Raw genomic sequence first — 17042 nt, 5'->3', positions numbered from 1 at the left:
TAATGAAGTTGGATATGGAAATGAAAGTTTTGCTCTGTAGTCATGGGGTAGGGGGAATGAAAAGTTAAAAGCATGAAGAGATAAGAATTGATGGCATAAATACAGAAAAAAAAGTAAAGTATAATTTACAGCAAGAGTCATACTCAGTGTTTTTTTAATCGGAGTATGCTTTTGAAATGATCTTATGTATGTGGGTAATATATTTATACACACGTACATATATTTTTTTTCTGCAGGAAACTTTTAATAGTTTGGTTTATCTGCACATGTCCTATCCTACAAGGGATTTCTGGCTCTTTGGAACTTGGGTATCCAATTTGTTGTTTCTCTTTGAATGCAGCTTGACTTTGGAACTTCTGGGGTGGAAAAACTCTGCAAGAAAGTTAAAAATATCAAACATAATTAAATGGCATTTAGTAAAATTTTTATTCTTGTTTAGATATGCTTATGTATTAGAAAAATTGGTTGTATAATATCTGAGTCAATTAAAAACCCTGTTTAACCACAATTATAAATTTTACTGATTTAAAGCAACACACAAAAATATTTTCTTTTAGCAAATGAATTATTTTTTTTAAGATTTTATTTATTTGACAGAGAGAGCACAAGCAGAGGGAGAAAGAGGGAGAGGCAGGCTCCCTGCTGAGCAAGGAGCCCAATGTGGGACTCGATCCCAGGACCCTGGGATCATGACCCCGGGCTGAAGGCAGCTGCTTAACCGACTGAGCCACCCAGGTGTCCCAGCAAATGAATTATTGACTGCTTTTAAATAACAATTGAATAATGTACCTGTAATACAATTACTCCAGACAAGCTTAAATATTGTGCAAGCCAAAATCTCTGTACTAAAGTAAGAAACAAATATTTACATAAAAAACACAAATATCCCTTTTTATTTATTGTACCAACATTCACACTCCAGTTTTGCACAGTGATGAATGTTAGTAATGTATAACTGCAAAATTAGATTTGTTGCTTTTACAAAGTTATTCCCCTTTTCTTTTATTGGATGATTATTGCACAAATGTTAAATTGCAACACTAGTGTTTTCACATCATATGTTATTATACCAACATTATTTATGTCATACTAACCAGACTTTAGTCACTGCTATAGAATTGTTTTATGATAGGAGTTCATGGTAAAACTTCATTTTCTCAGCATAACATGTTACTTTTAAAAAGTTTTTGAAAATTTTTTTTAAAAGATTTTAATTTTTTATTGTTATGATAATCACCATATATTACATCATTAGTTTTTGATGTAGTGTTCCATGATTCATTGTTTCTGCATAACACACAGTGCTCCACACAGAATGTGCCCTCTTTAATACCCATCAACAGGCTAACCCATCCCCCGACCCCCCGCCCCTCTAGAACTCTCAGTTTGTTTTTCAGAGTCCATTGTCTCTCATGGTTCGTCTCCCCCTCTAATTTCCCCCCCTTCATTCTTCCCCTCCTGCTATCTTATTTTTTTTCCTTAACATATATTGCATTATATGTTTCAGAAGTACAGATGTGTTATTCAACAGTCTTGCACAATTCACAGCACTCAACATAGCACATACCCTCCCCAATGCCTATCACGCAGCCACCCCATCCCTCCCACCACTCACCGCTCCAGCAAACCTCAGGTTGTTTCCTGAGATTAAGAATTCCACATATCAGTGAGGTCATACATGTCTTTCTCTGATTGACTTATTTCACTCAGCATAACACCCTCCAGTTCCATCTACGTCGTTGCAAATGGCAAGATCTCATTCATTTTGATGGCTGCATAATATTCCATTGTGTATATATACCACTTCTTCTTTATCCATTCATCTGTCGATGGACATCTTGGCTTTTTCCACAGTTTGGCTATCGTGGACATTGCTGCTATAAACATTGGGGTGCACGTACCCCTTCGTATCCCTACATTTGTACCTCTGTGGTAAATACCCAGTAGTGCAATTGCTAGGTCGTAGGGTACCTCTATTTTCAACTGTTTGAGGAACCTCCATACTGTTTTCCAGAGTGGTTGCACCAGCTTGCATTCCCACCAACAGTGTAGGAGGGTTCCCCTTTCTCCGCATCCCCGCCAATATCTGTCGTTTCCTGACGTGTTAATTTTAGCCATTCTGACTGGTGTGAGGTGGTATCTCATTGAGGTTTTGATTTCGATTTCCGTGATGCCAAGTGATGTTGAGCATTTTTCATGTCTGTTGGCCATTATGTTGTCTTCTTTGGAAAAATGTCTGTTCATGTCTTCTGCCCATTTCTTGATTGGATTATTTGTTCTTTGCGGGTTGGGTTTAATAAGTTCTTTATAGATTTTGGATACTAGCCCTTTATCTGATATGTCATTTGCAAATATCTTCTCCCATTCTGTCAGTTGTCTTTTGGTTTTGTGGACTGTTTCTTTTGCTGTGCAAAAGCTTTTTATCTTGATGAACTCCCAATAGTTCATTTTTGCACTTGATTCCCTTGCTTTTGGCAATGTTTCTAGGAAGAAATTGCTGTGGCTGAGGTCGAATAGGTTGCTGCCTCTGTTCTCCTTTAGGATTTTGATGGACTCCTGTCTCACATGTAGGTCTTTCAACCATTTGGAGTCTATTTTTGTGTGTGGTGTAAGGAAATGGTCCAGTTTTGTTCTTCTGCATGTGGCTGTCCAATTTTCCCAACACCATTTGTTGAACAGACTGTCTTTTTTCCATTGGACATTCTTTCCTGCTTTGTCAAAGATTAGTTGACCATAGAGTTGAGGGTCCATTTCTGGGCTCTCTATTCTGTTCCATTGATCTATGTGTCTGTTTTTGTGCCAGTACCATACTGTCGTGATGATGACAGCTTTGTAATAGAGCTGGAAGTCCGGAATTGTAATGCCGCCAGCTTTGCTTTTCTTTTTCAACATTCCTCTGGCTATTTGGGGTCTCTTCTGGTTCCATACAAATTTTAGGATTATTTGTTCCATTTCTTTGAAAAAAGTGGATGGTATTTTGATGGGGAGTGCATTGAATGTGTAGATTGCTCTAGATAGCATTGACATCTTCACAACCTTTGTTCTTCCAATCCGTGAGCATGGAACGTCTTTCCATTTCTTTGTGTCTTCTTCAATTTCTTTCATGAGTATTTTATAGTTTTTTGAGTACAGATCCTTTGCCTCTTTGGCTAAATTTATTCCTAGGTATCTTCAGATTTTGGTTGCAATTGTAAATGGGATTGACTCCTTGATTTGTCTCTCTTCTGTTATGTGTTTGGTGCATAGGAATGCCACAGATTTCTGTGCATTGATTTTATATCCTGCTACTTTACTGAATTCCAGGATGAGTTCTAGCAGTTTTGGGGTGGAGTCTTTTGGGTTTTCCACATACAGTATCATATCATCTGCAAAGAGTGAAAGTTTGACTTCCTCTTTGCCGATTTGGATGCCTTTGATTTCTTTTTGTTGTCGGATTGCTGTGGGTAGGACTTCTAATACTATGTTGAATAGCAGTGGTGATAGTGGACATCCCTGCCGCGTTCCTGACCTTAGGGGAAAAGCTCTCAGCTTTTCCCCATTGAGAATGATATTCGCTGTGGGTTTTTCATAGATGGCTTTCATGATATTGAGGTATGTACCCTCTATCCCTATACTCTGAAGAGTTTTGATCGAGAAAGGATGCTGTACTTTGTCAAATGCTTTTTCTGCAACTATTGAGAGGATCATATGATTCTTGTTCTTTCTTTTGTTAATGTATTGTATCCCGTTGATTGATTTGTGGACGTTGAACCAACCTTGCAGCCCAGGGATAAATCCCACTTGGTCATGGTGAATAATCCTTTTAATGTACTGTTGGATCCTATTGGCTAGTATTTTGGTGAGAATTTTTGCATCCATGTTCATCAAGGATATTGGTCTGTAATTCTCCTTTTTGATGGGGTCTTTGTCTGGTTTTGGGATCAAGGTAATGGTGGCCTCATAAAATGAGTTTGGAAGTTTTCCTTCCATTTCTATTTTTTGGAACAGTTTCAGGAGAAGAGGTATTAATTCTTCTTTAAATGTTTGGTAGAATTCCCCTGGGAAGACATCTGGCCCTGGGCTTTTGTTTCTTGGGAGATTTTTGATGCCTGCTTCAATTTCCTTAGTGGTTATAGGTCTGTTCAGGTTTTCTATTTCTTCCTGGTTCAATTTTGGTAGTTGATACATCTCTAGGAATGCACCCATTTCTTCCAGGGTATCTAATTTGCTGGCATAGAGTTGCTCATAAGATGTTCTTATAATTGTTTGTATTTCTTTGGTGTTGGTTGTGATCTCTCCTCTTTCATTCATGATTTTGTTGATTTGGGTCATTTCTCTTTTCTTTTTGATATGTCTGGCCAGGGGTTTATCAATCTTTTTAATTCTTTCAGAGAACCAGCTCCTAGTTTCGTTGATCTGTTCTACTGTTCTTTTGGTTTCTATTTCATTGATTTCTGTTCTTATCTTTATGATTTCTCTTCTCCTGCTGGGTTTAGGCTTTATTTGCTGTTTTTTCTCCAGCTCCTTTAGGTGTAGGGTTAGGTTGTGTATTTGAGACCTTTCTTGTTTCTTGAGAAAGGCTTGTATTACTATATACTTTCCTCTCAGGACTGCCTTTGCTGTATCCCAAAGATTTTTGAACAGTTGTGTTTTCATTTTCATTGGTTTCCATGAATTTTTTAAGTTCTTCTTTAATTTCCTGTTTGACCTATTCATTATTTAGTAGGATGCTCTTCAGCCTCCATGTATTTGAGCTCTTTCCGACTTTCCTCTTGTGATTGAGTTCTAGTTTCTAAGCATTGTGGTCTGAAAATATGCAGGGGATAATCCGAATCTTTTGGTACTGGTTGAGACCTGATTTGTGACCTAGGATGTGATCAATGCTGGAGAATGTTCCATGGGCACTAGAGAAGAATGTGTATTCTGTTGCTTTGGGATGGAATGTTCTGAATATATCTGTGAAGTCCATTTGGTCCAGTGTTTCATTTAAAGTCTTTATTTCCTTGTTGATCTTTTGCTTAGATGACCTGTCCATTTCAGTCAGGGGGGCGTTAATGTCCCCCACTATTATTGTATTGTTGTCAATGTGTTTCTTTGCTTTTGTTATTAATTGCCTTATATAATTGGCTGCTCCCATGTTAGGGGGATAGATATTTACAATTGTTAGATCTTCTTGTTGGATAGATCCTTTAAGTAGGATATAGTGTCCTTCTTCATCTCATATTACAGTCTTTGTTTTAAAATCTAATTTGTCTGATATAAGGATTGCCACCCCAGCTTTCTTTTGGTGTCCATTAGCATGGTAAGTGATTTTCCACCCCCTCACTTTCAATGTGGGGGTGTCTTTGGGTCTAAAATGAGTCTCTTGCAGACAGCATATTGATGGGTCTTGTTTTTTAATCCAATCTGATAGCCTGTGTCTTTTGATTGTGGCATTTAGCCCATTTCCATTCAGTGTAACTATTGAAAGATATGAATTTAGTGCCATTGTCTTGCCTGTAAGGTGACTGTTACTGTATATTTTCTGTGTTCCTTTCTGGTCTAGGCTGCTTTTAGGCTCTCTCTTTGCTTAGAGGACCCCCTTCAATATTTCTTGTAGGGCTGGTTTTGTGTTTGCAAATTCCTTTAGTTTTTGTTTGTCCTGGAAGGTTTTTATCTCTCCTTCGATTTTCAATGACAGCCTAGCTGGATATAGTATTCTCAGCTGCATATTTTTCTCGTTTAGTGCTCTGAAGATATCATGCCAGTCCTTTCTGGCCTGTCAGGTCTCTGTGGTAGGTCTGTTGCCAATCTAATATTTCTACCATTTTAGTTTACATTTGTCTTCTCCCGAGCTGCTTTCAGGATTTTCTCTTTTTCTCTGAGACTCGTAAGTTTTACTATTAGATGTCGGGGTGTTGACCTATTTTTATTGATTTTGAGAGGGGTTCTCTGTGCCTCCTGGATTTTGATGCCTGTTTCCTTCCCACATTAGGGAAGTTCTCTGCTATAATTTGCTCCAATATGCCTTCTGCCCCTCTCTCTCTTTCTTCTTCTTCTGGGATCCCAATTATTTTACTGTTGTTTCGTCTTATTGTATCGCTTATCTCTCAGATTCTGCCCTCGTGATCCTGTAGTTGTTTTTCTCTCTTTTTCTCAGCCTCTTTATTTTCCATCATTTGGTCTTCTATATCGCTGATTCTCTCTTCTGCCTCATTTATCCTAGCAGTTAGTGCCCCCATTTTTTATTGCCCCTCATTAATAGCCTTTTTGATTTTGACTTGGTTAGATTATAGTTCTTTTATTTCTCCAGAAAGGGTTTCTCTAATAACTTCCACTCTTTTTTCAAGCCCAGCTAGTATCTTTAAAGTCATGATTCTGAACTTTAGGTCTGACATCGTACTAATGTCCGTATTGAGTAGGTCCCTGGCAGATGGGTCTACCTCTTGTTCTTTTTGCTGAGGTGATTTCTTTCGTCTTGTCATTTTGTGCAGAGGAGAATAGATGAATGAGAGAACAAAATGCTAACAGGTTAACAATGTCCCCAGCAAATATACTCTATACAAATCAGAAAAGACCTGAATCCAAGGGAGAAGAAAGGGAAAGAAAGAAAAAGGAAAGAGAAAAGAAAAAAAAAGAAAAAGAAAAAGATAAAAACAAACAAAAACAGAACAAAACAAAAAAAAAACAGAATATGATCAAATATGATCAGGCTAGTGCATAGATCAGTGCCACACAGTAGATTTTGGGTGCATTTTGGTCTGTTAGAAGAAAGTGCCTCCTAAAATTTTAAAGGAAGAAAGACATATATGTACAAAATAAGGGTTGATACAATGAAGGGATGGAAGATGACTGTAAAGATGAAAATTATAAAAGATTTTATAAAAGGAATTGATAAGATATGAAGTTGTTTGAAAAAAGAAAGAAGAGGATTTAAAAAAAAAAGAAAACGGAGAGAATGTGATCAGGCAGAAGACTAGAACAAAGCCATACACTAGTGATTTAGGGTATATTTTGATCTGTTAGAAGAAACTGTATCTCAAAATTTTAAAGAGAGAACAACATATATATATGTCAAAAATAAGGGTAACTCCTATGAAGTGATAAAATGAAAAATGAAAAATAAAAAATAATAAATAAATAATAAATAATAATTATTTAATATTTAATATTTAATAATAATAAAAATGTTTTTTAAAGGGATTGAGAAGATGTTGGTTGAAAAAGGGAAAATTAAAAATTAAAAAAACAGTTAAAAAAATTAACTTTGAAAAACTAATGAATCATGGTAAAAAAGCCATGAATTCTATGTGCAGTATTCCCCTAGTGCTGGAGTTCTCCCGTTCTCCTTGATTGGTAGACTTGGTCTTTGCTTGCTGGGTGTTCGTGCTGATCTTCTGGGGGAGGGGCCTGTTGCCGTGGTTCCCAAATGTCTTTGCCAGAGTTGGAATTGCCCCACCCTTGTCGGTCTGGGCTAAGCAATCTGCTCTGGTTTGCTCTCGGGAGCTTTTGTTCCCTGCAAGCTTTCCAAACAGCTTTGGAGGATGAGAGTGAAAATGGCGGCCCCCAATCTCTGCCCCGGAGGAGCCAAGAACTGAGGGGCCGCACTGCTCAGTGTGTCCCCAGAGAAAAGCAGTCACTCCCATCTCCCTGGTCTCTGGCCGCAGTCCGTGCTCACCCAGCCTGTGACCAAGCGTTTCTATCTCTGGCACACGACCCCGTGTGCAGTCTCCAAACCCAGCAGATCCCCATGGTGTGCTCCCGTGCTGCTCCTCCTGGGGGAGGAAGGGGAGTCTCCCCAGATCTGCTGCTTGTTGGGTCCCTGCTGGAGGAGCAGTGACCCGACTGTGCTGAGGATCAGTTTATGGCAACCCTGAGCTGAAAGCCCACTCCTCAGCTCCGTCTCTGCAGTCAGCTTCCCTGCTCTGACACCTGGGAGCTCTGCCGCACTCAGGCACCCCCGGTCTTCCTGTGACCCCAAGGGTCCTGAGACCACACCTTCCCAGCGAGGTTTTCACCCCCTGCTTAGCCACTGGAGCGACGTCCCTCAGCGGAGCCAATTTATGAAAGTTCCAATTTTGTGCTCCATGGCTCTATCACTTGCCAGAAGCTGTGGACGGAGGCCTCCTCCCCCACCGTTAATCCTTCCAAATATCGCCTCGGATTCACTTCTCCGCACATCCTACCTTCCAGAAAGTGGTCGCTTTTCTGTTCAGAGACTTGTTGCTATTCTTTACTTTGATCTCCTGTTGAGTTCGTAGGTGTTCAGAATGGTTTGATCCCTATCCAGCAGAATTACTGGGACCAGATGAAATCCAGGTCTCCCACACCTCCACCATCTTCCTCCACCTCCCCCGCACTATCTTCTAACCTTATCAGTATCAACTTCACTTCAACTTGTTCTCCAACCTTGCCTCTTCTACATCTAATTCTGCCCCTACTTCTTGGAAAGTATTGTTATCATTTTGTTTGTTTTTAAAGATTTTATTATTTATTACTTATTTATTTCATTTTTTAATTTATTTAAATTCAATTAGCCAAGGTATAGTACATCACTGGTTTTTGATATAATGTTCAATGATCATCAGTTTAGTACAACACCCAGTGCTCATCACATCATGTGCCCTCCTTAATGCCTATCACCCATTACCCCATCCCCCCACCCACCTCCCTTTCTGCAACCCTCATTTTGTTTCCCAGAGTCAAGAGTCTCATATGGTTTGTCTCCCTCTCTGATTTCTTCCTATTCAGTTCCCCCCCACCCTTATTGTCCTCTGCTCTACTCCTTATGTTGCACATATGAGTGAAACCATATGATGATTGTCTTTCTCTACTTGACTTATTTCACTTAGCATAATCCCCTCCAGTTCCATCCATGTTGATGCAAAGTTGGGTATTCATCCTTTCTGATGACTGAGTAATATTCCATTGTATATATAAACCACATCTTCTTTATCCATTCATCCATTGAAGGACATTTTGGTTCCTTCCACAGTTTGGCTATTGTGGACATTTCTGCTATGAACATTGGGGTGCATGTGCTCCTTCTTTTCATTACATCTGTATCTTTATGGTAAATACCCAGTAGTGCAATTGCTGGATCGTAGGATAGCTCTATTTTTAATGTCCTGAGGAACATCCATACGGTTTCCCATTTTTTTACTGAGGTAGCCGCAAAAGGGAGCTCTGGCCCACTTCTCCCCTTTTAAGTCTCCTGTCCATCTCTTGTATATTATTGCTTTTCTTTTAGTAGCTATAATTAATGGTAATACTGATATACAAACTGCACTGAAGGTGATTGCACCAGCCTTATTTTCTCTCACTATTCTCTGAGCTATTTCTTCAGAGCACTTATTGCAATTTGTATTCCTATATGTGTTTACTTGCTTAATATCTGTCTACCCTACTGTATTATAGATCCATGAAGCAGGCACAGTAGCTTTTTTTTTTAATCACAGTTTAACTACCACAACAATAATTGGCATAATATGGGCAACCAGTTGGTTGAATGAATGAAAAATGTCATGTTACTCAGTTAACATCACTAAGTTTTAAAAGAATATCTGTCCCAAGATTTCCATAATTCTATAACATTTAAGGGTCATTATATATGTATATATTTTTTCCTGTTCACTTTGCCTTAAAATAAAAAGCTGAGTTATTTCATTTAGTACCATTTTAGTCCCTTTTAAGGGCTAAGATGTTATTTATCTGGTCACACCCCTCCCCAAAGTTATGTACCTTACCTAACCCCCTATTCTTAAGTATAAGCAGAACCTGTGACTGGTTCCTGGCCAATAGAATATGGAGAAAATGATAGGGGGTATTAATTGTATAGCTACTTCCTTGAATAGGTTTTGTTGTGTAAGAATCTGTCCTAGCAGAATGGAGCTAGAGATTCTTCTGCTAACCTTGATGAAAACCACAATGTTGTGAGAGGGTCTATCAGAGGGCCACGTGACAACCTGGGTTCTGCCAACAACCATATGAACTTGCAAGAGAACCCAAACTCCAAATGAGATTGAAGCCTACCTGATGCCTTGATTGCAACCCTGTGTAAGACCCTGAGCAGAACACCCAGGTAAACCATATCCAGACTCCTAGCCCACATAAACTGTGACATAATAAATATTGCTTAATAAAAAATATTGTTTTAAGGTGCTAAGTCTGTGAAAATTTGCAACAACAGAAAAATAATACACAGATCAAAACTAATTCTGAGGTTACCTGCATTCAAATCCACCCAGTTTTCCCTCTATACTCTCAATATTGGCCTTTATTCCTTATTACTTAGATTTTATATTGACCCACAATGAGTTCAGTACCACTCTCTTATTTTCTTCTCTTTCTAATTTCACATGCCCCTTAAAATTCCCCAGTTTCTTCCCATTTCTATCTTCCAGAATCACCAGTCCACATAGATGGTACCATCTATGTAATGTGTGCTGAGCAAATTACAAAAATCAGTTTTTATTCTCTCACACATCCAGTATTTTGTGTTCATCTTGCACAATTAACATCTTTAAAACCTCATATTTGCATTTCCTTATTTACCTCTCTGATATCACTGATCAACTCACAGTAAATTTTTCCCAGTTTTATTGAAAAATAATTGACATACATCACTTTATAAATTTAAGATGTACATCATGATGGTTTGATTCACATATATTGTGAAATGATTATCACAACAGGTTTAGTTAACATACATCATCTCATATAGATACAATAAAAAGAAAAAGAAATCACTTTGTGGTGAGAATTCTTAGGATCTACTCTTTTAACAACTTTCCTATATATCACATAGAAGTGTTAACTATAATAATCATGTACATTACATACCTAGTACTTATTTATCTTATAACTGGAAGTTTGTACCTTTTGATCACCTTCCTCCAGTTCCTCCTCCCCCAACTCCCCCTTCTCTGTGAGATCATACAATATTTATCTTTCCCTGTCTAGCTTATTTCACTTAGAACAATGCCTGCAAGATCCATCCATGTTGTTGCAAATGGCAGGATTTCCTTATTTTTTTATGGCTGAATAATATTCCTTTGTATACATATACCACAACTTCTTTATCTATTCACCTATGAATGGACACTTAAGTTGTTTCCATGTCTTGGCAATTGTAAATAATGCTGCTATGAACATGGTGGTACAGATATCTTTCTGAATTAGTGTTTTCATTTTCTTTGAATATATTCCCAGAAGTGAAATTGCTAGATCATACTGTAGTTTCATTTTTAATTTTTTGAGGAACCTCCACACTGTTTTCTATAGTGGATATACCAATGTATAATCCCACCAACAATACACAAGGGTTCCCTTTTCTCCACATCCACACCAGCATTTGTTTTCTCTTGTCTTCTTGATGATGGCTATTCTAACAGATGTGAAGTGATATTGTGGTTTTAATTTGTATTTCCCTAATGACTACTGATGTTGAGCATCTTTTCATGTACATGTTGGACATTTGTTCATCTTCTTTGGAAAAATGTCTATTCAGTTTTGTTAATTTTGGATTATTTGTGGGGTTTTTTTGTTTTTTGTTTTTTTGCTATTGAACTGTATGAGTTCTTTATATATTTTGGATGTTAACCTCTTAACAGATATATGGTTTACAAATATTTTATCCTATTCCATAGGTTGTTTTTCACTTCATTGATGGTTTCTTTAGCTGTGCAAAAGCTTTTTAGATTGATGTAGTCTTGACTGTTGACTTTTGATTTTGTTGCTTGTGTTTTAGGTCTGATTTCCAAGAAAAATCATTACTAAGACCCATATCAAGGAGATTTTTTTCCCTATAAATGGGAAAATTGGATATTTACATGTAAAAAAAAATGAAGCTTGACCCTTATCTTACACCACTCACAAAAATTAACTCAAAATGGATGAAAGACTTAAATGTAAGAACCGAAATTATGAAACTCCTAGAAGAAAATATAGGAAAAAAATCTCCTATTAGGGTATATTTTTGGGTGAAGCTCTGAAGTCAGGAATAGAGGTGGTGCGCCACTGGCTGAGAACAGTTAAATAGGACTGCTGGCTTGGTTCCCTGCTCATGTGAAGCTGTAGCATGGGCTCTGGGGTTGCCTTGAATCTCTGGTCAGGCTTACTCTATGGTTTGGCCTGGGTACTATATTCAGTAGTAAATAGGACTATGAATTAATTTCCTGCCTTGGCAAGACAACAGGTTGTGACCCAGGGGCTGGACTCATTTTTGGAGGACTCCAATCATGCAAATGTATGACTGAATTCCCTGGTCAGGTGAGGCCATTAGTTTTGCTCTGCAGATAGGGAAAGCCACAGGCTGTGCTCTCTGTTCAAGTGCCACTGTGAGCAAGACTTGGATGAGCTACATAGCTTCCCATGTGTTTTGGTTAGGTTCCCTTGTCAGGAAGGCTGAAGACTATATTCAGCATGAGTAGGGCTATGAATTAGTTTCCTTTCCCAGGTGCAACATAAGAAACAGTTCTTAAGCTGATAAAGCTCTTTGTTGTCTTAAATCAAGGCAAACCATGCCCCAAGTTCCCTGGCCACACAGGGCCACTGGCTTTGTTCTGCTTTCTGTTGGCTCTGCCTGGTATCTCTCAGCTTAAGCATTGCAGGGTTACACAGCTTCCAGGTCTTATCACCAGCCATTCCATTCAGATGGGGTCAGGAGATACTCTCCACAGTGGGTGGAGCTATGTCTCAGTTTCCATGTTTGGGCAAAATAAGGAGGGGTCCCTCCAGGCCTGTCATCCTTTTCACAAACAGCCTTTCCACTTTGGAGGAGCTGAGAGCTACCAATTAATCCCCTTGTCTTGGCTATAAACTAATTCCCCTGCCTGGGCATAGCAGGGGAATCCTCCATGCCTGGTACTGGCTTTGCTCTGGGGGCAATTGGCTCCACATACCTCTCAGCTGGAGCATTGTTGGACTATATAGCTTCCATGTGCTCTTGCCAGCCCCTATGGCCAGATGGGGCCAAGAGACACTCTCCCCATTTGTGGGTTTGCCTGGGAATGGGCAAACCAGACACTAAGGTCTGCAAAACTCACTTGAAAATCCAAATCAGGCAGATCTTCATTCTAACAGGGTCTCTAGTTAAAAGATACCACCAACTTCGTTCTTCAGATGAGCAGAACTGCTAGTTGGGATTACTCCTTGGGCACTGCAGATATGAACTCAGTTTTCCAAGATTTGTGTACTGGTTGTTGCAAGCTTCCTGCTTTCTCTGTCACAGATTGCCAGGGGTTGATACTTGCAGATTCCACTGTAGTCTCCATGGGGTGAGACCACATTAGGGAGCCCCACAACGCTGGGGGTACTAATTGTCTCCTTGGGATCTTATTTCCCACTGGAGGAACCGGAGACTCAGGGGAGACCTCTCCAAGTGGTGCTGTGCTGGCCTCGGGGAGGGGCAATGTGGTCACTGTGTAGCTGCTTCTTACCTTTCTAATGCAGTCTGTCTTAGTCTCTGTGGTGCAGGTGGGTTCTTCAACCTCACTCCTGTGTTCCAGGATTTTCTCAATGGTGCCTTGTTCATGAATAGTCATTAGTTGTTCTTCTGAGGGGGAGTGAAGTTGGGAAAGAACTATATTGTTCTCTTGATGATGTCATTCCACACAGTGGGTTTTTTGGGGAAGGTTATTTTGTCATGTGGTCAACTTAACTAAAAATGCCCCCTCAAAAAAACACTTCAATATGTGAACAAACGCCAGTTATTATTTTTTGGTAAATTAGTTCCATTTTTCTATAATTTATTGCATTTCAGGAAAATTTATAAAAACTTTTAGGGGATAATCCATTTCATTATTTTTTTCTGATTGTTGTTTCTACTTTTACGGAGAAACACAGTTCACCCTTAGTTTCAATTATTAATATGTCTTGTAACTAAAGATCAGCAATTAGCTAACATTCAGCATTAGCTTGAGCAATGTACTATTTAATGTATTATTTAAGTACACTAAAACATGAAATAGCAGTTGCCTTGTTAAATTATGACAAGTTAATGATTATAATAATGTCTTCATCTCAACTGATATTTTCATATCATTTTGCTACAGCCAAGTCTTAGCATTCATTGTGCTAAGTAAATTACTTGAATTATGGTGATGATAACCACATATAGAAATTGAAATGTATGATACATACGAAGAATGGCTTCAAGCATGTGGTTGAAGAAAACTTGTTCCCATAATTTGCTTCAAGTTTAGCTGTTCCCAGAGAGTCATCCCAGTTATAAGGTGAATAAGTATAAGGATTGTCCTCTTTGGATTCATGAATCATAAAGCTATTTTAAATGAAATAATAAATATGAAATATTTCAGGATACTTTAAAAAATAAAACACATAGTCTTAAGTGTTACAGTAAAATAGATTATTACCATATTCTACAAGCAAATAAATGAAATCATCCAGAAGTCATATTAGACTGATATAACACATATAATAAAATAATGGCATCCTCTTAAAACAAAGAAAACCATTCTTCTTTTATTCAATTTCTCACTAAAACTATGGGTTTTGTTAAGGAATATTTCCTGTTCTTTCTCAGAATGTTTGAGAAATTACTATGATATTTAGATAAATGAAGGAAATACAGTTTTAAAAATCTTAGATTAATTTGGTCAGTGCTGACTTTTTCTCAGGAAATGTGTCAAAGAGTTATCTTTTAATCTGGCATAAATATAGCTATGTAGATATTTATGGTTAGAAACATTGTTATCTCTGACTATGCCTCTTCCTATCTGCAACCCCACCTCCTACTGAAAAATAAATGCATAATACTCTCTACTAATTCTTTCCAAATAAGATTGGGCTTTCTTTCTTTTTCAGTATTTACAAACATTAACTTTCCTTTTAAGAGAGCTTACTTGTAATTTCTTCCAGAGAACTTTGGTGGTGGAGATACAGGACTTCTAGGAAGGATACTCTGATGGGATGATCTCCAGGGGTTCTGCACATAGACAGTTTTTTAAGGGAGTGAGGAAAGGTTTAGTTAGCCATGATTTTAAGGAAGTTTGAAACACCATGGCCCACATTGATTCTACATGCTAAATATTTAAATGTCAAGATATTTCCAGGCTTGATTCTTAAAAATGACAAATAAACAAAGGTATTGCTAAAAGGCAAATGCTTACTTATAGTGACAACTTAGCAAATCTGTCTCACATTTCTATCATCTATCATCTGTCTGTCATCTGTTTATCTATGATGGAGAATGGCTACTGAAGGGGAAATACAAATGGAAGATTCATTTCAGCTGCCACTCTAAGCATTAAGTGACCTTTCTAGCCAAAAGGATTAAATATAAATCCCCCTTCCCATTGTTATAGAGTGGAAAACATACCCAGAGAAAACACAGTTGACAAAAGTAACTCAGACACAGAATACTTAGACTGAATATAGAGAGCTGAAGCATCAAATAGTCACAGCATGTTGCAGAGAGTTTTGGAGGGGAAGCTAATACATACAAATCAATTGATAAATACTTGGTGCTTAAAGACTATACTTTGAGTAAGTGCATTAGCAAAGAGTAAGTTGTAGTAATTATGGGCATTGAAACAAGATATTGGCATTTTAACACAGATATGAGGCATATAACAGTGGATTCAGACCAGATCTACATAGAGCTTATTCTTATAGCCACACTGGTTTTGCGTGGGTACATAACATTGTGACATGGCCATTTTAATGGAGCCATATTGAAATCAAGCATATTTTTGTTGAAGAGGTTGTGGAGAAAGGGGAACCCTCTTACACTGTTGGTGGGAATGCAAGGTGGTACATTGTTACTTTGATAGAGTTATTCTGACATGGGGAAATTTGATGCAGACTATAAAACATTACACTTTCTAATTAAAAAAATGATTAATATGTGAAATATACACCATGATTCATTCTTAAGTTTCAGCTCATGTCCACAACTACCTCTGGGGGGTGGGAAATCTTGGATTGGTAATAATGTCAGAGATGAGATAAAGATTAGGTATCTGGAAAGACAAAATGATACAAGCAAGAAGAATGAAACAGACCCAATATTTCTCCTCCGTTGTTTAAATGTCTTCCTTTTGTCTCTGGGCTTTCCTTTTCTGCTTTGTTTTTGCAATCTTCTTTAAAATAAAACAAAAAGCCACAATAAAACAAAACAAGAAAACCATGACTCTTGAAAGTGTGATTTCTGTGAAGCTTGACAAGAAAGCTTCACTTGTGTCTATACCAGTCCCTCTGATCTTTGATCCCTGATGTCATAGTAGTCAGAATCAAGGGTTCCTGACCATTCCATACATCAGGTCTTAAAGGGTCTACCTTTCTTTCCATAGTGGACTTAACTTCATTGGTCCATGTCTCTTTCTGTAGCAAGCAAGAGAGAATAGTATTTCTGATGTGATGAAAAAGGCCTATCTAAAATTTGGACTCGGGGGTCATAAACCAGATTCTCTAGCTTCAGCAGTATGGATATACTGGGAAGAATACCATAGAAAACAGTGGGGGGGGGAGGTCTCATCATGTAGAGGGACTGGATGTACCTCTCATTTGTCCAGTTTTGGCTTAATTTAAAGTCATTAATCCGGAGCCAGCCCTTGATTCAACTAGGTAAATGTAGAAAAGCGTTTTAGGCAGAATCTAAGGGGAGAAGGCAGGACCAGACTGACATGGTGAAATTATTTTTTGAGATCAGGCCCTAGAGGTAGCGGTGATGGTAGTGGTGATAGTAGTGTGGCACTCTACTCTTATGAGCACATGAGAGTCCAAAAAGAATAGAAGCTAACTACGGAAGACAATTTTCTCCAGAGTCAGTGACTATATCAGACCCTTGAGGCAGGGTGATAATATAGTGTATTGTTCAAATCAGAACACTGAGGGGAATAATGGGGAACTGTTAATGTTTACATTGGAACAACCAAAAGAAAGTGGGACTATCCTGATCACACTACTTTGAAGTCACTGTTTTTAGATCCAAACTGAGCCTCTTCATGTTTTTCAGAAACACAGTCAATGTGGCTTTCACTTTCTCCATCAAAAGTAATTCCTTTTCCATATTTTATTTCAGAAAAACTTGAAATATCCTATTTAGTATTACATAATCACAA

General features: G+C 38.2%; 1 long non-coding RNA gene across 1 annotated transcript; it reads right to left on the bottom strand.

The window, feature by feature from the left end:
• Window positions 1-254: 254 nt before the first annotated feature.
• On the bottom strand, window positions 255-16161 carry LOC141370611 (uncharacterized). Its single transcript, XR_012374791.1, has 3 exons — window positions 15984-16161; window positions 14101-14239; window positions 255-372 (listed from the first exon to the last, which is right to left on the bottom strand). It is a non-coding gene; the product is annotated as an uncharacterized lncRNA (long non-coding RNA).
• Window positions 16162-17042: the final 881 nt, after the last annotated feature.

The sequence above is a fragment of the Callorhinus ursinus genome, unplaced genomic scaffold (assembly GCF_003265705.2).
Source record: "Callorhinus ursinus isolate GAN/ISIS: 27379988/994484 unplaced genomic scaffold, GSC_fseal_2.0 scaffold40, whole genome shotgun sequence".
In the NCBI taxonomy this organism is placed as follows: domain Eukaryota; kingdom Metazoa; phylum Chordata; class Mammalia; order Carnivora; family Otariidae; genus Callorhinus; species Callorhinus ursinus.
Note: the sequence above shows the minus strand (reverse complement) of the source record. Positions and strands in the feature narration are given on the sequence as shown.